Raw genomic sequence first — 21,319 nt, forward strand, 5'->3', positions numbered from 1 at the left:
ACAGATGTGATTATTTGCTTATTGTCTTTGCAAAGACTAGTGGAAAGTAATTTAACCTTTACATAGTATTAGACAAACATCAGGAATATAATTATATTGCATGATTAAAGTCACAATGGCTGAATTAACTAAGCTAAAACAGAGTAGGATAGTTTGTAGGATTTTATTTTATTTTATTGATAATCTTCCCATGGATGGCATATTATATTAACCAGGTCTCCACATAAGCCATAGAAGAGTTTTTTGGGCTTGTTATATGAATTCCCTGTATTGGGATTATGGTTTATTAACCTTAGTTTAATGTGTTAGCTAAATCTAATTTAAGATTAAAGGAATGGAGTATTAAGAAAGGTTATTTGAAAGAATACATTAATAAACAACTGATTTTTTTTTCTAAATTCCATGTTATCACACACAAAGGATTTTTCCCAACTATTTGTCAATCAATCCCAAAATAAAGACTTCTGGTCTAAACTGTTTATTAGTCTTTAAAATCCTCTGAATTAGTCAATGTATTCTAATTCAAAATTTTCTAGCTCTTTTATACATCCACCAAGGCCTTCTTGTTCAAATTTCCAACATGTGTTTGAAGTACCATTCTAGAGATATGGGACATATATCAACAGTACATTATTTTATGAAAATTTTCTGTAAGACTATAGCATAGTCTAAATTTTAATATGTTTTTTTTCTTGCTAGACAAATGTAAACTTCGCCTTTACTACTCTAAACGGTGCATAAATTCTCAAACCTGATATAATCTGAAACAAACATTTTAGGCAAAATATTCATTTTAATCACAAATTCTTCCAAACAATGACAAAAATTGTCATTTTTCTATTGTTATGGCTTGTTGCAGACAACACTGTTTTAGAGATTAAAGTAATATTACAAGTGTTGTTAGGCGCAAAATGCATGTCTTAGTGTATATTTTCCTAACAGTATATTAGAATTAACAGAATAACAGAATTAGTAGGGACCTTGGAGGTCTTCTAGTCCAGGACTTTTCAACCAGTGGTACGGGTACCACCTGTGGTACATTGGCACCTGGCAGGTGCTACGCGACCATCCTAGAAAAGTGGTAGCTGGGGAGGGGAATGAGCTGAACCAGTGGCAGCACCGCACAAGCCTAAGCGAGAGACAGCTGGAGCTGCCGGGCTGTCAGGGCTCAGCGGAAACACCAGGATCAGTGCCAGGCTCCAGCTGGAGCTCGGCGCTGATCTTGGTGCTTCTGCTGAGCCCAGAAGAAGCGCCGATCAGCTGGAATGTTGCCGCATCTCCAGGGTCTTGTGATTTACATTCAGATGCTTGGCAACTGATTCATATTTATGACAGTCACAGTGTCCCAAGGTCATGTGAAGTGTCCAATTCTGCTGAAGCCACCCAGCAGACAGGGGGAATAAAAACCAAACACCCCCCACCCCACCCCCACTGCCAATCCTCAACATAAATGCTCACAACAATGAAAACCTTGGATAGGAGGAAGAGTGCCACCGGGCGGGCAGGCAGGCAGGTGTCTTGCTCGGCTGTGGCTTGGGGGGCACTTTTTTCAGTGCCATTGTAACTTCGAACAGTCACTAAGCGAACTGTTGTAAATCAAGGACTACCTGTACTTTATTACTTTTTTCCTTTTTTTTTTGGGTCATCAAGTTTTTGACACCTTGCTAGGCGTCTGGTGGTACTTGAATATTGCCATATCCTAAAAGTGGTACAATGGATGAAAAGGTTGAAAAGCCCTGTTCTAGTCCAACCTCCTGTTTAGGCAGGAAACCCTATACCTATACCATTTCAGACAAATTTGTCCAGTCTCTTCTTAAAAACTTCCAGTTTTGGAGCATTCACAACTTCTGAAGGCAGTTTGTTCCACTGGTTAATTCTTCACACTGTCAGGAAATTTCTCCTTAGTTCTAGGTTGCTTCTCTCCTTGATTAGTTTCCATCCATTGCTTCTTGTCCTGCCTTCAGGTACTTTGGACAATAGCTTGACTCCCTCTTCTTTGTGGCAACCCCTGAGATATTGGAACACTGCCATCATGTCACTCCTCATCCTTCTCTTCATTAAACTAGACATACCAATTCCAGCAACCCCTAATAATTTATGTAAAACAATAGCAATGTAGACCTATCTAATTAAAAAAAGTATTAGGCACCAAACATATCATAGAACATAATCAACATTTTTTTTAAAATCAATTAAGTAAGCAAATTTGGGAGTATAATAAAATTATTCATCCTGTTGGAGGAAATTAAAAATAGGAATTAATGAAGGACAAATAGGTAACAGCTGTATTTTTGTCCAGTAGATAAATATTACAAACATTTTCTCCTCACCCACCATATTTCAATTAGCATTTTGAGAAATGGCTTAGTTGCCTTTAGCTCCTGATATGCACAGCACTAGATATGACCAATCAGTAATAATCAGTACTGTTTTGAGCAGAAGTTTTCTATCTCTCAGTGCATCACAAATATTTCAGAGAGAAACAACATATATGCAACTACTGAATGTTAATAAAAATCAGATACTTTCTATAGATTAAGGAAATACTTTATTTACTTAAAGTATTTATAAAGTGACTTTATTACAAAATGCTTCTAGGATGGCTAATTATGAAGATGACCACTAGAGGTTGTACACTTTTAAACTCATTCTTCATGAACCCATCAACATGCTACTCATCTAATTATATTTTTTGTCTGAAAGACTGTCAAACAACACGCCATAACCTTTAAAGTAATGCATTTGGATTGGTAATACAAAATCTAACTTCTCTATTCTTTAATACATTTTGTCGGGGGGGGGGGACAGTGAAACTGAAGCAGATAAAGTAAATTAAGCTTTCAAATCAGACCTTAATTAATATTTGAGGCTGGAGTGTGACAAAATACTCTAAATCAGTGCATCCCATAATGAAGGGTTTTACACAAAGATTAATCTGTTGCTGAGCCTATAAGATTGAAAAAGGTACCTTCCATGTGGTAAAAGATCTCCCGTTGTGGCAATTCAAACGATAGCTTCTTAAGTTATTTTAAATTCAAAGGCACTGAGCACTTTATACTGTGCTGTCAAAGAACCATGCTTTTCCTGTTAAGATTCAGTCTAAAAACTAAAAGCAGATAGTAGCAAATACCTTTTAGCAAGCTGAATCAAATACTGTGGACAAAGCAAGAATACCCAGATTTTGTAGCAAAGGGGGATGCAATCTTTGTTGGCCAAACTTAACACTATAGAGGGTTGAAGGTCAGATTTGCCTTGAGACTGGGTGGTTTGTTTGTTTTTTTCTTCGGGTTTTTTTTGGCATCTTTTCACTGATAGGCCTATTTTAATTGTTTCATTTGTTTTCTAGCTTAAAGTGTCAGTTGTGCTGCTAATTTTCATGATCCTGAGATTTCTAATTGATTATCCTTCCACAAAAAGATAATCATGGATATAAAGGCTATTTAGCCAATACTGTGCAGATGCCTGGCTAACCAGCTGCTAACTCTTATATAGGCTGTTTAAATTAACAATCAAGAAAACAGAACAATGCAAAGGAATCCTTTACATTACCACCATCTCCTAATAGCTTCTACTAAGAATGGCAATCTTCCACCTATCCTTGAGTGCAGTAGTGACTGGTAGTTGGAAAGAAAGTGTGGATTAACAGAAGAGTTTCTTTTGTGACTTACCCTAGCTGTCCTATCCAACAATTGAACTAGGCTCCTAGCTTAAAATACTTGGATTCTGTGTTTCCTAAACCTGAAATTCTCTGAAATGGCATTCTCAAATAAATTCTCAACTTTCCTGTTGATGAGTATCTGTTAATTAATGAAAATTAATTAATGGATATTTATTAGATGAAGATGAAATGGCTTGTTAGACACAAAAATAGTCACAAATTGAAATCCACTCTGAGTTACAAATAGAAAAGAAGTTTAATATTAATATTAAATATTCTTAATGAGAGGGATGAGACTGGGTAACAACATTACTCCCATAATGATTATTATAAGCATGAATAAAGCTTGCTTCCAGTTTCTAAAAATTCCCCCTAAAAATCCCCTTCATCTAAAAGACCAGTCCAAGTCTGGACTGGAACATGTACAAGTTGTCTCATTTCAGTGGTTAATTGAAGTTCTTGAATCTCTCGAGGCTGTTGGGATTTTGGGCACAATATGGATGTGAATTCGTTCCTGGTTTGGCACGCAATAAGACTCCTATAAGACAAAGAAAAATAGCAAACCCTAATCCCACCCAGTCATATAGATCTGGTTTGGACATTTGGTTACTGTCGCTTGAGAGTGATCTTTAAAGGTTCTGGATTTGGAACAGGTCCACTGTTCTTTTGGTTCAGCTACAGGTCCCTTCACTCGTGTGTAGTGGGTCCACCCTTTTTCTTTCGTCCGGACTGCGGTTTCAGAGGTCAGCAACACTTGGAATGGTCCTTCCCACTTAGGTTGCAGTTTTTCCTCCTACCACTTTCAGATCAGGATTCACTGTCCCACCTCAAACTTGTAGACAGGAAATTTCAAAGGGGGTGTTTGGATCAGCAAGCCTTGATTCCTGAGATAAGACAAAGCAGAAAACAACTCCAGTATCTAATTCTTTATAAACATGTCATTAGTTTTCATATTATGGAATTTCCCACTTGAGGTAATTTAAAATCAATTTGAATGCATTGAAATAGCCTCACTATTAGATGTTATAGAACATTTTATGTATTTGTCTACATATCATATAACCAACCCTATATTAACCATAGAAAAGTATAAATTATCCCTCCCCTAGCCATTCCTTTTGTCCGTATTTACAAACAAATTGCTTAGTAAAGAGCCAACAAAGGAGCGCTCACTAAACTCTGCTTGACTTTGTTTGCATACAAATCTTTATTCAAAACAACATAGCTCATTTATAATCCCAAAATTTTTCTCAACTCCTTCATTTTAAACAAGGGTTGAATTATAATTCCTTCAATTCTCTTAGATATAATGTTTTTATCAGTGTGTCCTGCACACAGACATAAAAACATAAAAAATAAAACAACAACAGTATAGGTGTATTCAAGTTCTTCTCATATTTCATTACTATAAGAATGGGTATTAAATTTCATATCCTCCCCACCTTCCTCCCAAAGCAGAATTCCAAGCAGAGAAAAAAAAGTTAAAACGAGCACCCCTCTCTTCTTCTTCTCTCTCTCTCTCTCTCTCTCTCTCTCTCTCTCTCTCTCTCTCTCTCTCGCACTCTTAAAGCAACACAGCCAGTAGAAAAACGGAAGAGATGGGGGGGGGGAGAAATTTTACACAAATCTCACCACTAAAAAAAAATAGTCTTCTCTCCTTCACATGCATTTGCCATAAATTCTCTCACACATCCTCCATGGAACTCTTCTCATGCAAACACTTGCTATTGCTTTTCAATTTACTTTTACAACAATAAAATCTGCAGTTTACAATTTCTTTCACAGTCTGGGATAGGGGAGAAACTCAGTCACTCTCTCTCTCTCTTTCTCTCTCTCTCTCTCTCTCTCTCACACACACACACACACACACACAGAGAGAGAGAGAGAGAGAGAGAGAGAGAGAGAGTGAGAGAGAGAGATATCAGCATATCCACACATTCACTTCCATTCAAACTGCTTGTATAAACACTTTCACATACAGATATTTCATTTCATACTTTCTCTTGACAAATCAATAACTATTATTATAATTTCAAGGAGCTGTTCAAAAGCCAATGAGCTCCTTTCCCTCCCCTAGTAAAAACTATTTTCTTCTTCCCACACTGAGTAAACTTGCTGTTCTCTCTTGCGTTTAGGGCAATCTTTTTTTAAAAGTGGCCCTTCATTCCACATCCAAAGCACGTTCTCTTCCTGTTCTGGTATCCACCCCGAAATCCTCCAAATCCCCTTCCTCTACTCCCATTAACATACTGGTTCCTTTCATCCCTCCTATATCTTGTCTCAAAGGGACTCTGCTTATCCCCAAAATCTCTTCTAGGAGGTTTTTCCTGCTTCATCACTTGATGTATCACTTGCTACCATCATCTTACTTTCTGCCTTACTTTCTCTGTATCTCTGTATCCTTCTCTGTATCCTTCCTCCTTCTCTGGCTGTTGTTGGCACCAGGTTCCAATTCCTCCCACCAAACAAAGCAACACAAATTCAGACAGACTTGAACACTGGGCGCTATCTAACAAAATGAAATTCAATGGTGAAAAAAAGTAAGGTTCTACATTTAGGCAAAAAAACCAAAATGTACAGATATAGTATAGGGGGTACCTTGCTCAATAGTAGTAACTGTGAGAGGGATCTCAGAGTCCTAGTGGACAATCATTTAAATATGAGCCAGCAGTGTGCTGCAGCTGCCAAAAAAGCCAACACTGCTAGGCTGCATTAACAGAGGGATAGAATCAAGATCACGTGAAGTATTAATACCACTTTACAATGCCTTGATAAGGCCACACTTGGAATACTGCATCCAGTTTTGGTCACCACGATGTAAAAAAGATGCTGAGACTCTAGAAAGAGTACAGAGAAGAGCAACAAAGATGATTAGGGGATTGGAGGCTAAAACATATAAGGAACGGTTGCTGGAATTGGATATGTCTAGTTTAACAAAGAGAAGGACGAGGGGGGACATGACAGCAGTGTTCCAATATCTCAGGGGCTGCCACAAAGAAGAGGGAGTCAAGCTATTTTCCAAAGCGCCTGAAGGCAGGACAAGAAGCAACAGGTGGAAACTAACCAAAGAGAGAAGCAACATAGAACTAAGGAGAAACTTCCTGACAGTTAAAACAATTAACCAGTGGAACAACCTGGCTCCAGAAGTGGTGAATGCTCCAACACTGGAAGATTTTAAGAAGAAACTGGACAGCCATTTGTCCGAAATGGTATAGGGTTTCCTGCCTGAGCAGGGGGTTGGACTTGATGACCTCCAAAGTCCCTTCCAACTTTATTATTATTATTATTATTATTATCGATCAACGCACAGTCAGCCAGATATTCAGACTGGATTTGGCATTTTGTCTACCTATCGAGTCCTTACCCAGGACATGGGATAGGCAGATGTGGATGTTTGATGGTATTACAGATATCGTCGCAGGATGGAAGCAGTTCCTAGTAAGGCCGCCTTTTGCAATTGACTAATAGCGAATTTGTCAATGCCAATGGTGTTCAAGTGGTGCTCCAGTTGTTTTGGGATTGCACCCAAGGAGCCTATGACTATTGGTACTACCCTTGCTTGCTTTTGCCACAATCTTTCTATTTCTATTTGTAGGTCTTTGTATTTTGTTATCTTCTCCAGTTCTTTCTCTTCTATTCTGCTATCTCCAGGCACTGCCACATCCACTATCCAGACTTTTTTGTCTTTCTTATCGACAATTGTTAAGTCTGGGGTGTTATGTTGCAGGTGCTTGTCTGTTTGAATTCTGAAGTCCCAGAGCAGTTTAATTTTATCATTTTCTATGACTTTCTCTATTTTATGATCCCACCAGTTTTTGCTTACAGGCAAATGATATTTTTTGCAGATCTTCCAATGCACCATTGTTGCTACTTTGTCATGCCGCTGCTTGTAATCAGTTTGTGCAATCTTCTTGCAACAGCTTACCAGGTGGTCCACTGTTTCTTCAGCTTCTTTGCATAGGCGGCACTTACTGTCTGTTGCTGTCTTCTCAATTTTGACTTTGTATGCATTTGTCCTTAAGGCTTGGTCTTGTGCAGCCAGAATTAGTCCCTCGGTCTCTTTCTTCAATGTTCCTGCTCTTAGCCATTGCCAGGTTTTATTATTATCTGCTTTCCCAGCTATTTTTTTCATGTATTGGCCATGTAGTGCTTTGTCTTCCCATGCCTCTATTCTGTTCTTCATTTGGTCTTTCTTGTAGGCCAGTTTGGTCTCTCCAGTAGTTAGTAAGCCTTCCTGATATACTAATTTCAGTGCATCTTCATCATTGTTCTCCAGATATTCTTCCAAAGCCATTTTTTCTTCTTCAACCATCTGATGTACTTGTAGCATTCCACGCCCACCTATTTGCCTTGGTAGATAAAGTCTATCAATGTCACTGCGTGGATGAAGGGCATGATTCATTGTCATTATTTTTCTGGTCTGCCTATCCATTGCTTTTAGTTCTGCTTGAGTCCAGTCCACTATTCCAGCTGTGTACCTAATGACTGGGATTGCCCAGGTGTTGATTGCCTTTATGGTATTTCCTCCATTGAGTTTGGATTTTAAGATCTTCTTCACTCTCTTGATGTATTCACCTCTAATCTTTTTCTTGACTTCAGTGTGCTTGATGTTGTCAGCTTGAAGGATACCCAAGTATTTGTAGTACTCTTCCTCATCCAGACTCTTAATGTTATTTTCGTGGGGCATCTTGATTCCTTCAGTTTTCACTATTTTTCCTTGTTTGATAGTAAGTGTGGCACATTTGTCCAAGCCAAACTCCATTACAATATCTTGGCTATATATACGGACAGTGTTGAGCAGCGATTCTATTTCAGATGATGTTTTTCCATACAGCTTCAGATCATCCATGTAAAGGAGGTGGGATAGTCTGGCAGATGTTTTTGATGTTTGATAGCCATGTCCTGAGTTATTCAGTATTGTTGACAGAGGAAACAGTGCAATAACAAATAGTAATGGTGATAATGAATCTCCTTGAAATATTCCTCTCTTGATATTAACCTCTCCCAGCTCTCACCATTGATCTGCAACTGTGTCTTCCATTGTGCCATCGATCTTTGCACAAATTTTCTGATGTTTCTACTGACTCCTGTTATTTCTAGGCACTTTATTATCCAATCATGTGGCAGAGAGTCAAATGCCTTTTTGTAGTCAATCCATGCCACATTCAGGTTGGTCTTCCTTCTCTTGCAGTTTTCCAAGATCATTTTGTCTATTAGGAGTTGATCTTTTGTTCCTCTGCTATTGGGGCGGTTTCCTTTCTGCTCAGGTGGAAAGAGATTGTTTTCAACTAGATGCTGTTGCACTGCATCAGCTACTACACCAGTTAGTAATTTGAAAGTTGTTGGTAAGCAGGTAATTGGCCTGTAGTTACCTGGTGTTGCCCCTTTTGCTGGATTTTTCATTATTAGGTAGGTTTTCCCAGTTGTTAGCCACTTTTCAATTTCTCCTCCTTGTAGTATATTGTTGAACTGTTTGGCAATGAGTGGGTGTATAACAGTTAGATGTTTCAACCAAAACCCATGCAGTTCATCTTCACCTGGTGCTGACCAATTTTTGATTTTCTTTGCTCTTTTTTCTACCATTTTTGTTGTTATTACTAGTTCTTTCATTTCAACTTCTGTTTTATTTGCATCCACCTCTTTTAACCAAGCCGCATCCTTGTTGTATTTCTTTGGGTTATCCCATATCTGCTTCCAGAACTGCACTGTTTCTTCCTTGTCAGGTACTGACTGATTCCTTGCAGTTTCTCCATTGATGGATTGGTAGAAACGTTTCTGATTGGATTGAAATTGGAGGTTCTGCCTATAGTTTGCAATTCGAGCTTCATATCTACTGATTTTCCTGGCTATAGCTGTTATTTGTTGCTTTATTATTTCCAGTGCTTCCTTGATCTTCCTTGTTTCTAAGTGGTATTTCTTGATTAGGTATTCTTTGGTCTTCTTGTTCTTCAGCTTCTTTTCTTTCATCTGTTCTAGCTTGCTTGCATGTGATCTTAACTTGCTGATCTTATTTTCTAGTCTAACCTTCCATTTTTCTGGTGCACTGTTTGTTTGTTTTTCTTCTTTGTTGATTTTGCATCCCAGGTATTCTGTTATAACTGCAGCTGTGCTGTACATTAGTTGGTTTGTTTCTTGCAATGAATTGGTGCTTATACTTGATATTGCAATATTTGCATCTTTTAATGCTTGTGCTAGCTGTTTCTTTGGAACAAGCTTCAATGCAGGTAGCCTTATTCTGTTGTTTTTGTGCTGTTCTAGATGCTCAGTTATTCTTTGTTTCAATTCTTTTATTTCTTTAGTTAGAGGGTTTTGTTCTTCCTGAGGTAGAGGTGCCTGGTTTCCAAATGAGAACAGTTGTATATCTCTGCTGGATTCCTTCACTGCCAACTCCCCCTGGTTTGCCTCTACATTCTGAATTACTTCTGGTAAGGCTTTGATTTCTTTGCCCTGGGTAAACCTTTGCAGTTCGTCCAATTCTGTTTCTGTGAATATTTTATTTCGTGTTATAAATCGGCGTTGATCTGCTAGTCTCTGTTCTGTTATTTCTGATTCTGGATGTTGTTCTTTCCAGAACTGGTGCATTCGTTTTAGATATCCTCTTCTTGTTGGACTTGATCTGTAGTAACAGATCATTATTTCTTTGTTTTCCATCACTGTGTATCTGCGACGGGTAAACACCTTTTCTTCCAGTAGTTCTGCAGCTGCTGGCCCTGGTTGCTCAGCCAACAGTCCTGAGTCCTGTAACCCATTTTTCACCAGATATCCAGGAACTCCAATATCTAGTGCGGACCTTGTTAACCCGGGCGACGTCCGAGCCGGTATGGCATTCTGAAATTTACGTCTCACCATATTTTTTATGGGAGAGACACTCTTTGTCTGACTCCTCTGATGAGACCTGTCCAGTATGGTTGAACCTCTAGCATAGCTCTCATCTTCCTCAGAGTACACAAGCCCCACAACCACGTCAAGGTAGTGCCTCACTGGGGATTATTATTATTATTATTATTATTATTATTATTATTATTATTATTATTCACCATATCTTCTTTAGTCAAATTTAATTTATCCATTATCTTATTATAAGGCAACTTACCCCAATTACTTAGTAGGAGTTCTAAAGGATTCCCTGTATCTATGCTCAGCCTAGGATTCTTTCTATTTTTTTTTTCACATATTTCCTTTCGGGAACACTCCGAGAATTGCCCACACTGGTTTACCGTACTATTATCTTATCCTTACCAACCTAATGAGACCACCTTCACCAAGCTCCTGCTTCCCCTTTTTCTCCATCAATCCTGTCATGAGGGTATGGCAAATACTGAAGGACCAGCTCCCACTCATCTTGCTACCCCCTCTGGTACTTGGGACGTCTGATGCACTCCTCTCACAGATCTCAGATTCAAACTGTCCTACCGAGTCCTCCCCCAACCGCCTAGGTGGTTTTTTGTATCTGGCCACTCCAGATTTTACTCACCTAGGTTCGTGCATGAAGTTGCCCAGTTTTTCCTGAGGCCAGCAATCTCTATTCCTGGTTCCCTCACCCTTCATTTCTATTTGCAACTTTTATTTAGGTTCATAGGGCTCTAGGGTTCGTTTAGCACCCACTGCTCTTGGAGTTCGAAGCTGGACTGTCGAACATTGTCCTCCAAGTTAAGGAGTCCTGAACGAAATTCCATTGATTCCCGGGTTTTGGCACCAAAATTGTTAGACACAAAAATAGTCACAAAATGAAATCCACTCTGAGTTACAGATAGAAAAGAAGTTTATTAGCCTTCACAACAAAGTCTAAAAAAATGACGGTTTGCAAAGCATGGTGGATTCAGGAAGGCAATGCAATGTAGCCAAGCACTGAACCACACCCCAAATTCCAAAATCACATTATTATTATACATCCTATCGTGACGCCCCATTCCCTCCCCCACGGCCCCATTGGCTTAGGCTTTGGAGGTTACAATCTATCAGAAGCGCCTAAACAGAATACATTATCTCCGCACCTATTTGCTTACATTATACTAATAAGATCCCTCCCCTACTATCCTATATCAATTCTAGAGGAGAGATGTCTCCCATCTTCTACACCTGTTAGATCAAGTACCAGGCACCAGAAAGTACTTAAAAACAATTCCTAGATGGTGACTCACACTGGGCCCCATGGTAACTCCTGTTCTCCCCCCCCCCACTTGAGGCTTGTATTTTTCCCATATACTCAAAGCATCTACTCAGGCAATTGATTATACAATGATAATTATAAAATATAAAATATGATTACATGATGATAATACTAAAAGTATATATTTTTATTTTTAAATATTCTCGCTACTTCCAGTTTTTTCCACAGGATGAAGACAGAATAACAGTCTATCAGCATACCCTGCTCTGAACAATTCCTGCCAAATTTCTCAAGTGAATGGATGTGGCCAGTGGTGGGATTCAAATTTGTGAACAACCGGTTCTCTGTGTGGATGCCGCTTCTTGAAGTCCATTCTGGGCCTGGGCAACAAAAAATTAGCTACTGGTTCTGCCGAAGTTGTGCGAGCCGGCTGAATCCCACCGCTGGATGTGGCTAACAAATCATAGGTGGATCCATTCATGAACTGATAATTATGTCATCCAAGCCAACAACTCTGACTTGCTAATCTCAGAAACAACACAGAGAAAGAACAAATTGGTTTCTTTGGAGGTCTTGCTCTGAAAGGAAAAAGCTAGGTTCCATGACTCTCAGATGTATTAGTCTATGGCAATGGCCCCAACATTTTTGGCACCAGGGACTGTTCTGTGGAGAAAGGATTTTCCATGGACTGGAAGGGGGGGGGCATATTTTGCTAGCTGCTTGCATCCCGTGAGGGGGCTTCACTTGTTTCCACAGCCGGTTGCAGGCATGCCGCAGACTGATGCTGGCATGCCGCAGACCCCTGGTCTATGGCTTATTAGCCATGCTTGACTACTCCACAGAAAACAAAATCCAATCCGCATGACGTGCAGCAGTACACTGCTCACTGATAAGCTATAATTTAGAAGAATGCTGGATTAATGTGTCATTCACAGTCTAATTGAGACAAAACTTAGTTCAAAGAATGAAGAAAATTAATATAATATGTATAGTATAGCAGAGTACCATATAATATTTCACAGAGAGATACAAGTACTCATTTCATTTTTTTTTCTTTAATGTAAATTGTATTCAGTTAGGTCAACTGTTCCTTCTGGGTGAATCAGTCACTGATGTTTTGTGTTTTAGAGTGTATTCTCCAAAATAATAAGAACAGCATGCAAAACTTATACTTTTCATCTTAGCTTGCTCATGTGATAAATCAGTGATTCCCCACATAAAATTATTTAAATTATTAATTGTCTGTGCATTATATTCAGTCAATTTAGCACAGGGAAATATAACTGTTACTGAGAGAAGAAGGAAGATTATTTATGTTGACTTGTCTTCATCCCATAGAATATAAACAATTTAACATATATAAATACAGGCTTAATTAAGAAATAAAAATTATATATGGAGCAGGGTAACGTTTGACACACAAATTTAAAGAAGCAGTTATTAACAGATATGATTGGCAAAATTAAGTCCATCAGGGTTTAAAAGTCAGAACTGAATCACAACAGTTCTAATGCATAACGTTAAGATTTTATATAATTTTACATTTGTGAGTTGCAAATTGACTGATAAAGTCCCTAAATATCACATCAGCAATCTTATAACATTCCCGTTATAATTCAGTACTATTCTCAACATTACAATATTCATTTCTGACTCAGAAAAATGGAATAATAATGCTTTGACTCATTGAAATATTGTAGGGCTTAAATCACCACCATTTTCTACACTGCTTTCAAAACAATTATTTTGCATATAGCTAATCATTTGATTTATTTATTCACTGGTGAATGAATAGAATCAACATGTTGAATAACATAGATTATATAATGAAAGCTATGAAACCATATTATCCCAATTTAAGATGCTTGCATGAAACCAAAATATAAAAAGAAAAATGAGTACCAGAAATATTCTGTATTAACATCATATTCAATACAACTCATTCAGTTGCTAGGCGTTTTAAGTTATGGATACAAATACCAAATCCAAACAAACAATAAATAAGTATGGCAGTCCAACCTGTGTGTTTTTGCCCAGAACACCAGAAGCAGAAATACAGGTAGTCCTCGACTTATTTCCACAATTGAGCCCAAAATTTCCATTGCTAAGCAAGACAATAAAATGGAGTTTTGCCCCATTTTATGAACTTTCTTGCCACCGTTGTTAAGTTAATCATTGCAGTTGTTAAGTTAGTGAATTGGGTTGTTAAGTGAACCTGGTTTTTGTTAAGTGAATTTGGTTTCCCCATTGATTTTGCCTGGGATCACATGACCCCAGGACACGGCAACTGTCATAAATACATGCCAGTTGCCAAGCACCTGAATTTCGATCACATGACCACAGGGATGCTGCAACAGTTGTAACTATGAAAAACGGTCATAAATCACTTTTTTCAGTGCTGTTGTAACTTTGAACTATCGCTAAATGAATGGTTGTAAGTCACAGGACTGTTTGTATAAAGAATAATTTTAGTTTGTAGCTTTTAAGAACTAGAAATTAAAAAGTCTTGCTAATCTATTGCAAATTAGCCAAAGATCTGTCAATAGATCTGTCCATTCCTGCCCTCTAATTGAAAGCAGCCATTTTCAGAGACACCTCTGGTTCTCAGCATCATATTTGAAGAAGGTGCTACTGAGGCAGTATTTGAAATCTGATTGATGAAGAAAGATCTTTCCAAATGTCTGCCCTTCATTTCAGGAGTCAACAGTTACAGTTGTCATCACTCATTTTTATTATCTGCTACAAGACAAATACTTATTTGCTCATTAATATTGAAGTATATCTATAAAATTATGAACCTAAATAATATCACTTTAAAGACCAAAAAATGGGTCCTGGAGATATGCAAATATTTGGAAACGATTCAACACGTAGTAGTAGTAAATATAGCTGTTGAATTCTTGTTATAATTGTCAGTTTTAGTACTGATTTGTTGCCTGTTATAAATGTCCTAATTGGACTGTACAGAAATAGGGAGGTAAAAAATTGAGAACTAAAAATGTGACTGGACTGCAATGACAATCAATTTATTTTGACCCAGATTCACATTTTACTTAACTGACAATATATTCTCTACTAGATACAGCTACTAGATACAGTATGAATTTGAATCTATTTGAGAAAGTTCATTGACCTGAATGGCACTGTACTTCAGCTACTTTATTCTTTGCTTTTTTTATTTGAGATATTTTTACCCCCGCCCTTCCCAAAGAGATTAAGAATGGGATATTTTAGAATCTAAAAGTCTTGTTGCAAAGAAGGTAGAAAGAAAGGAGGTCCGAAAGCAACTTAGAGGAACTATCTCAAAGGTGCTTTTTTCTTCAAAAGGCAACTGCACTGTTTTTTCCCTCGAGGAAGAAAGAAATGTTTTGCTTCACATCCAATGTTTTCCTCCTGCTGCTGCTGCTGCTGCTGCTCCTCCTCCTCCTCCTCCTCCTCCTCCTCCTCCTCCATCACCACCACCACCACCACCTTCTTCAGAAAAAAACAGTCCAAAAAGGCACCTTTGAGATAACTGTGACCTGGATGACTAAGAATCTCCACAGACACTTAGCAGCACTAATTCCAAGAGAGAGACTCCATATTTTGTAAGGAGGTTTGGATTACTTGGCATGATTGGTCAATTACCTAAATATGGCTGAACTCACATCTCATTTTAAACCTAAACCATGGCATGCAATTCTTCATAGTAGACATTGGAAAAAGCTTGCACAGTACAGTAAATTGCGTAATAAAGAGCACAAACAAGAGCAGAAAGTATCCTATATCAACTTGAAAATAAAAAAAAGAAAAAACTATTTGAAAAAGGTTTTATTTTTATTTTGTTTTTTTTCTTGCCAGCTTGATAGAATACTGAAGAATACCCACTGACTTTCCATGAGAGTAGTGTTGTAGCTATTAAGTTGCTGATCAGTGGTTTTCATTATGATGGGGAGAGTTCCCATAACTCAGGCATGTCAAACTCGCGATGTCACATGACGTTGCATGACATATCGTGACTTTTTCCCCATTACCGGCAATGGGGTGTGCGCTGTTTTGGCGTGACGCATCCGGCCCGTGGGCCGGCAGTTTGACATGCCTGCCATAACTGATTGGCAAGCTTGTCACTTTGGGGAAAAGCTTTTTCATCATCAGATTCAGTGGGTTGCCTGCTTGGCAGTGGATATTAGAGAAGTCTGGCCTCTTTGGGCAGAACTAAGTTATGTGAGGGTTATGGCTTGCTGACAATATTCTATTCTAATTAGTTTACATAGGCAGCAGAAGCAGGGTAGCACAAGTGAAGCTACAAAGGCAGGCAGAAAGGTACAGAGCAAATTGCATTTGTAGTCTTGCTATATCATCAAGGTCTTCTCAGAAGCATAATGGATATTTTGCACATGGTACAGTCATTAAAACAAACTGATGAAATGACATTACAATTCTCCCTGAGAAAAAGTCATACATATTCCCGACTCTAAACTGTATAGGTCATTGAAAGATTAAATATGCATGCTGTATCTAGAGACATGCCTTTATTTTTAATGAGACGTTAAAGGTCAGAAGTCATATTTTTCTCTCATGCATTTTCATCTGATTTGGAGCTTTTAAACATTCCTTTTGAAACTGCAGGCGGATAAAAACAAATGAAGCTTAGCATTGTCTATATTCAGTAGCTTAGCAGATCTGTCTTGGTCAGGAGGAAAGAGATGTATGTACCGTAAATGCTGGCGTATAAGACGACTTCCGCGAGCGCTGAAATCGGCGCCAAAGACGGGGTCATCTTATACGCCGAGTCGTCTTATACGCCGGAAATACTGGTAGTTTCCGGCGTATAAGACGACGTTCTAGGAATGCGGCCCGGCTATAAAGACGGGGGTCGTCTTATACGCCGGGTCGCCTAATACGCCGGCATATATGGTATATATCTGCCAGCAGTGTTCAAGACTGTATGACTGAATCAATTCTGAATCAAGTTTTTACTCCACTTTAGTCCCTGGAAAAAAACTTTTTTGTCAGTTTTTTACTCACTTGTTACCTTTTTGGGTTAGCTCAATGAAAAATAAATAAATATTATACATACTGTAAATATTCATAATAATATGCTCTGGACTGGTGGAATATATAAACTTATATACAGTTACTAATAAATAAATATGCCCAATGTCTCCATAAGGATCTCACTATTAGTGTAAAGGATTTACATGCATTACAGAATGGATGATCCAGGAAAAAAAGAGATCATGTAGTTTCTTCTTTTGCTATTCCAGATTTCTTTTTTTTAAATATATTTTATTAATTTTTTAACATAATCACCTGAATATTTGGTAAACAGTGTGTTGTCTGGGTTTATATTTAAAAACAACCAATAACAATTAATTTCTATAATTCTACAATCCACATAGTAGCTTTCCTTGATTTTCTTTTTTCCAACAATATTCTCTTTTATCAACTGAACTTAGTACATTTCTTAGTATTTCGATAGATAACAATTGAATATAAACATTTTTCTAGTATTTCTACAAGTAACAACATCAATATAAAGCTTCTTTTCTAATTGACCTTCTTAATTACCGTGTCATAAATCCTGTTTTCTTTTTTTATTATAAATTTTTATTAATAATACAAAATTAAAAACACATTGGACATAGATATGACATCACTGGTTCCATACATCTTCTGACATTTTGCAGTAGTACTAGTACTCATATAAACATATAGTTCTTGAGCTTTGCTCACTATTTATAATATAATATTAACACTTTTTCCCTTATTTCTGTATATCTATTTATCTTTTAAATATACATTTGTCTATAATCTATATTTTATTCTAACACTATACATTAGTCTTGGCTACCCTCTTATTGTCTATCCAATCATAAAATTGTTCCCAGATTTTGTAGTAAATCCTGTTTTCAAAGTTCTTGTTTAGATTTGTTTTCCCCACAATGTTCAAAACATTTTTACCAGTTAAGATTTTCTCAGAGTTAATTACATTTAAGTATTTAAATCTTTTTCGTCATGAAGGCCATCCCAACAATTTTACATTTCTCATATCTTAAAACAAAAACAAAAAAAGAAAAGAAAAAAGAGAGGGAAATAGTATACTACTTGAAAAACATGTCCCTCCTAAGCTAAAATACATTTATATCCAATTTTTTTCTATTCTTTTTAACCATATTCAAACAAATGTTTAATCTTTAAATATTCCATCTAATAAATCCAATCATCTAATCTTTTAAATCTATTCAAAACATTCTTATCACTTGAAATTTTCTCAAAATCAATTACACTTAAGTATCTAAATCATTTCCCTCATATAAACCATCCCAACATTTTTATAATTCTCATATCATAAAAAATACTCTGTTACTTGAGGGGCCCATCCCTCTTAAATTAAAATTCATTTATATCCAGATTTTTTCTATTTCTTTATCCATATTCAAACAGGTGTTTAATCTTTAGATATTCCATTTGATAAATCCCATCATCTATTTTTTTAATTATAACTTTAGTCTTTTTTTTTTTTTTGCCAAACATCTTTCCTAACTAGTATGCTCCACTGGACCAGAAGGTCTTCCCATAATCTAGATGTTGTAGATATAAGAGACAAGTCAAGTAAGATGTTTTTGTAGGAATGTTTCGCCCCTTCCTATTAATTGAAAATCTTCTTCTTTCTTTCTCTCTTAATTTCTCTTATCATTTTTTGTCTCTCAAGTTCTCATAGTTCTCCTGATAACTCTATAATCCATTTTGTCGAATCTTTTTTCTTGTCCTCAGACATATTTTGAAATCTTGAAGTGTAGATTATCTTTTCCATATCCAGTATTTCCTGCAAGTTTTTCTCCATCTGGATTAAGTCAACCAATTGTTGGGTTCCATCTCTAAATCTCTTTCCTCTGGTTCATGTTCAGTTGTCTGCTTTATTTGATTGTTCTCTTTTTTATTTTCTGAGAGTTTTTTTTGTTGTGAGATTAAACTGAAGATATGTTCGTTTATATTTTCAAAGTTGTTTTTAATTTCCTCATGGTTTGAAGTCATTGTCATTTGTATTAGTTGCAACATAGCATACATTTCCTCCTGGAAAGTAATTGTTTTTTCTTGATATGTTCTTTCTGCAGATTTCTGATGTTCTATGAAAGCCAAAAATCAAAGTTTTCATTTCTCTGCAAACAGCTTTAAAGTCATAGTTCAATAAGTATTTATAATCCAGGAAGATCAGTTTTTTTTTAAAGTTTATAGTTCTCGCTTTGTAAATAGCCCAAAATATTTTCTTTTCTTTGTTGCAGCTGTTCTCTGTTTAGTTAAAACATTGAAAGTCACAAAAACAGTTCCTGTATCAGAGCAACTACAATTGTATATTTTCATCTACCACTAGATGTCAGCACCAGTTCATTTTTTAGTTTTCAGAACAAGCAATTACTTTCTTCTGTTTTCATCAATAATCTTTTAAAAAGAAAATCTTAACTAATTCCACCAATTTCAAACTTATCCAAATTTAAGTCTTATATTCATTTCATTTCAATGTATTTCTGCCCCCATAAAAGTTTAATTCGCCGCTTCCATCTGTGGGACAGTAGAGCAAAAGTCCCCCTCCTTCTCACTTTTGGAGGATTTTTGCTTCTTGGGTTTTTTCCCCCAGGAAATCAATTATCAAGTATAAGAGAGAATCAGTATTCTTACTTAAATTAGTGCTTTTTGGCTTTGGCTGCTTGTAGCTTGGGCTAGACTCTGGAGTGAAGCTAGCCTTTCTTCTGCTGGTTTCTGGAGAGCTTTTCCCGGATGACCAGATCAACTGCCATCTCTCCACAGTCGGCACCCCTCCTTCTTTGTCGCCTCTCTGGGGTGAATTTAGGCCCATTTAGGGTCCCCAAAGAGAGAAAAAATGGCCATGAGGTGTGGAGCCCCATGATCCTTTGGCTGCTGTGCTACTTTTGAAAACTGGAAGCTCCTGCTATTCCAGACTTCTAAGTGGCAAACATTTTATTTTCCCTTTTTTATTTAGTGCTAAAAAAAGCTGTTGTGTCTATATAATTTAAATGGATCTTTTATCAGATAAAGTAATTGGCCTTTTATGTCCTTGCAATATAGCATTATTCCTGGAAATATTTCAAGTTAATTTGAGATAAAAAAAATGGCCCAAATCCTTAAGTTAAATCTTGGATTTAAGTATTGCTATTTCCTTTGATAGCAACAGCACTTAGATTTATACACCACACCATAGTGCTTTACAGCACTCTCTGAGCAGTTTACAAATATCAGCATGTTGCCCCCAACAATCTGGGTTCTCATTTTACCAACTTGGGAAGGATGGAGGCTGAGTCAACCTTGAGCCTGTCTGGATCGACCTTCAGGCCACATTCTCACCACTGGGTCACCACAGTTCATAGTAAACAATAGTTTACTATTTTAACAATAGTAAAACCTTTGTTAAAATTCTGCAATACAACATCACTTCCTTGTAGCTAGCTAATGTAGAAGAAAAGTAAACTAACAGATTAACAAGGAACCTAGAGGGAGGTTAATTATTTGCACTGTAACATCTTGTCTCCCTCTGTTTCAGGTTAAACAAATTATCATGCTGCCTGGGGACACATGGAGATAGATTCAGAACATTGAAAGATCACAGGGCAGGGGGTGAGGAGCACTGGATTAATAGTTCTAGCCTTGGGAACTGGAGAGAGGCATCTCTTAGGTTTTCAAGAAATAGAAGTGAAGTGAGGCAGAAATGTTACACCCATACATCATTGTTCCACTTAATTCTTAGAAGCACTGAAGAACAGCAAAAATCTGCTGAGTTCTCTGAAAATGTAGAAAGCCTTACTATACTATTCTAGGAGAGAAAGTAATGGCTTTATTCCTATTTTTCACCAAAGTTCACAGATATGTCCAGTACATATAGAACCATAACCATTTTAATTCTGCAAATCCTCAGAAACAGTTTCCCTTAGTTATTCTCATTGCTACCAACCTGAATATGATAGAAAACAAAGCAAAAACTACCAAACATGCACTACTCTGCTTCCAATTGCACTAATTCCAGAGATTATCCCCCTCCTCCCAAAAAAGGAAGAAGGAAGGCCATCACTCCTATTTTACAGGGAAAAAAGGGAAAAGGTAACCACTAATATTACCAGCATCCCAGGTTCCCTTCTTCAGGTTCATGCATTTGTCTGTTTTATTAACATAAAAACAAACCTACAAGAAGAACCATGATGTGAGACAAAAGTTAAATCCTAGAGGACAAGTTCTCTCCATTTGGGAAATGGACTATTAACAAGCTTTGCAGAATGTAGTGATTAAAGCATTGCAGAAAAAAAGACTAACTATTGTATAAACAGCTGAAATCATCTCCTGCTTTCAGAATAATGCAGAATCCTCTTGTAGAGATGTTTTCAGTACTTTTTCTAGTTATTTGTCTTTTTGATTAATCTATTAGTATATATAGAACCAATGCATGATTTCACTTTTTTGTAAAAGAATAGCATTATTGCTACTTTGATAAGATTTCACTTTTATTAACTTTTGTAGTTCAGTCATATAGAGAGAATGAATGAAGATCAAATCGCAAAAAA

The 21,319-nt window shown here is 37.1% G+C and overlaps 1 long non-coding RNA gene across 1 annotated transcript in view; it reads left to right on the forward strand.

The window, feature by feature from the left end:
* The window catches only part of LOC120299287, a 42,367-nt gene that overhangs the window by 16,834 nt on the left and 4,214 nt on the right, over window positions 1–21,319 (forward strand). The window lies entirely within an intron of this gene.

The sequence above is a fragment of the Crotalus tigris genome, unplaced genomic scaffold (assembly GCF_016545835.1).
Source record: "Crotalus tigris isolate CLP2741 ecotype Arizona unplaced genomic scaffold, ASM1654583v1 scf7180000024287.791202, whole genome shotgun sequence".
Lineage (NCBI taxonomy): Eukaryota > Metazoa > Chordata > Lepidosauria > Squamata > Viperidae > Crotalus > Crotalus tigris.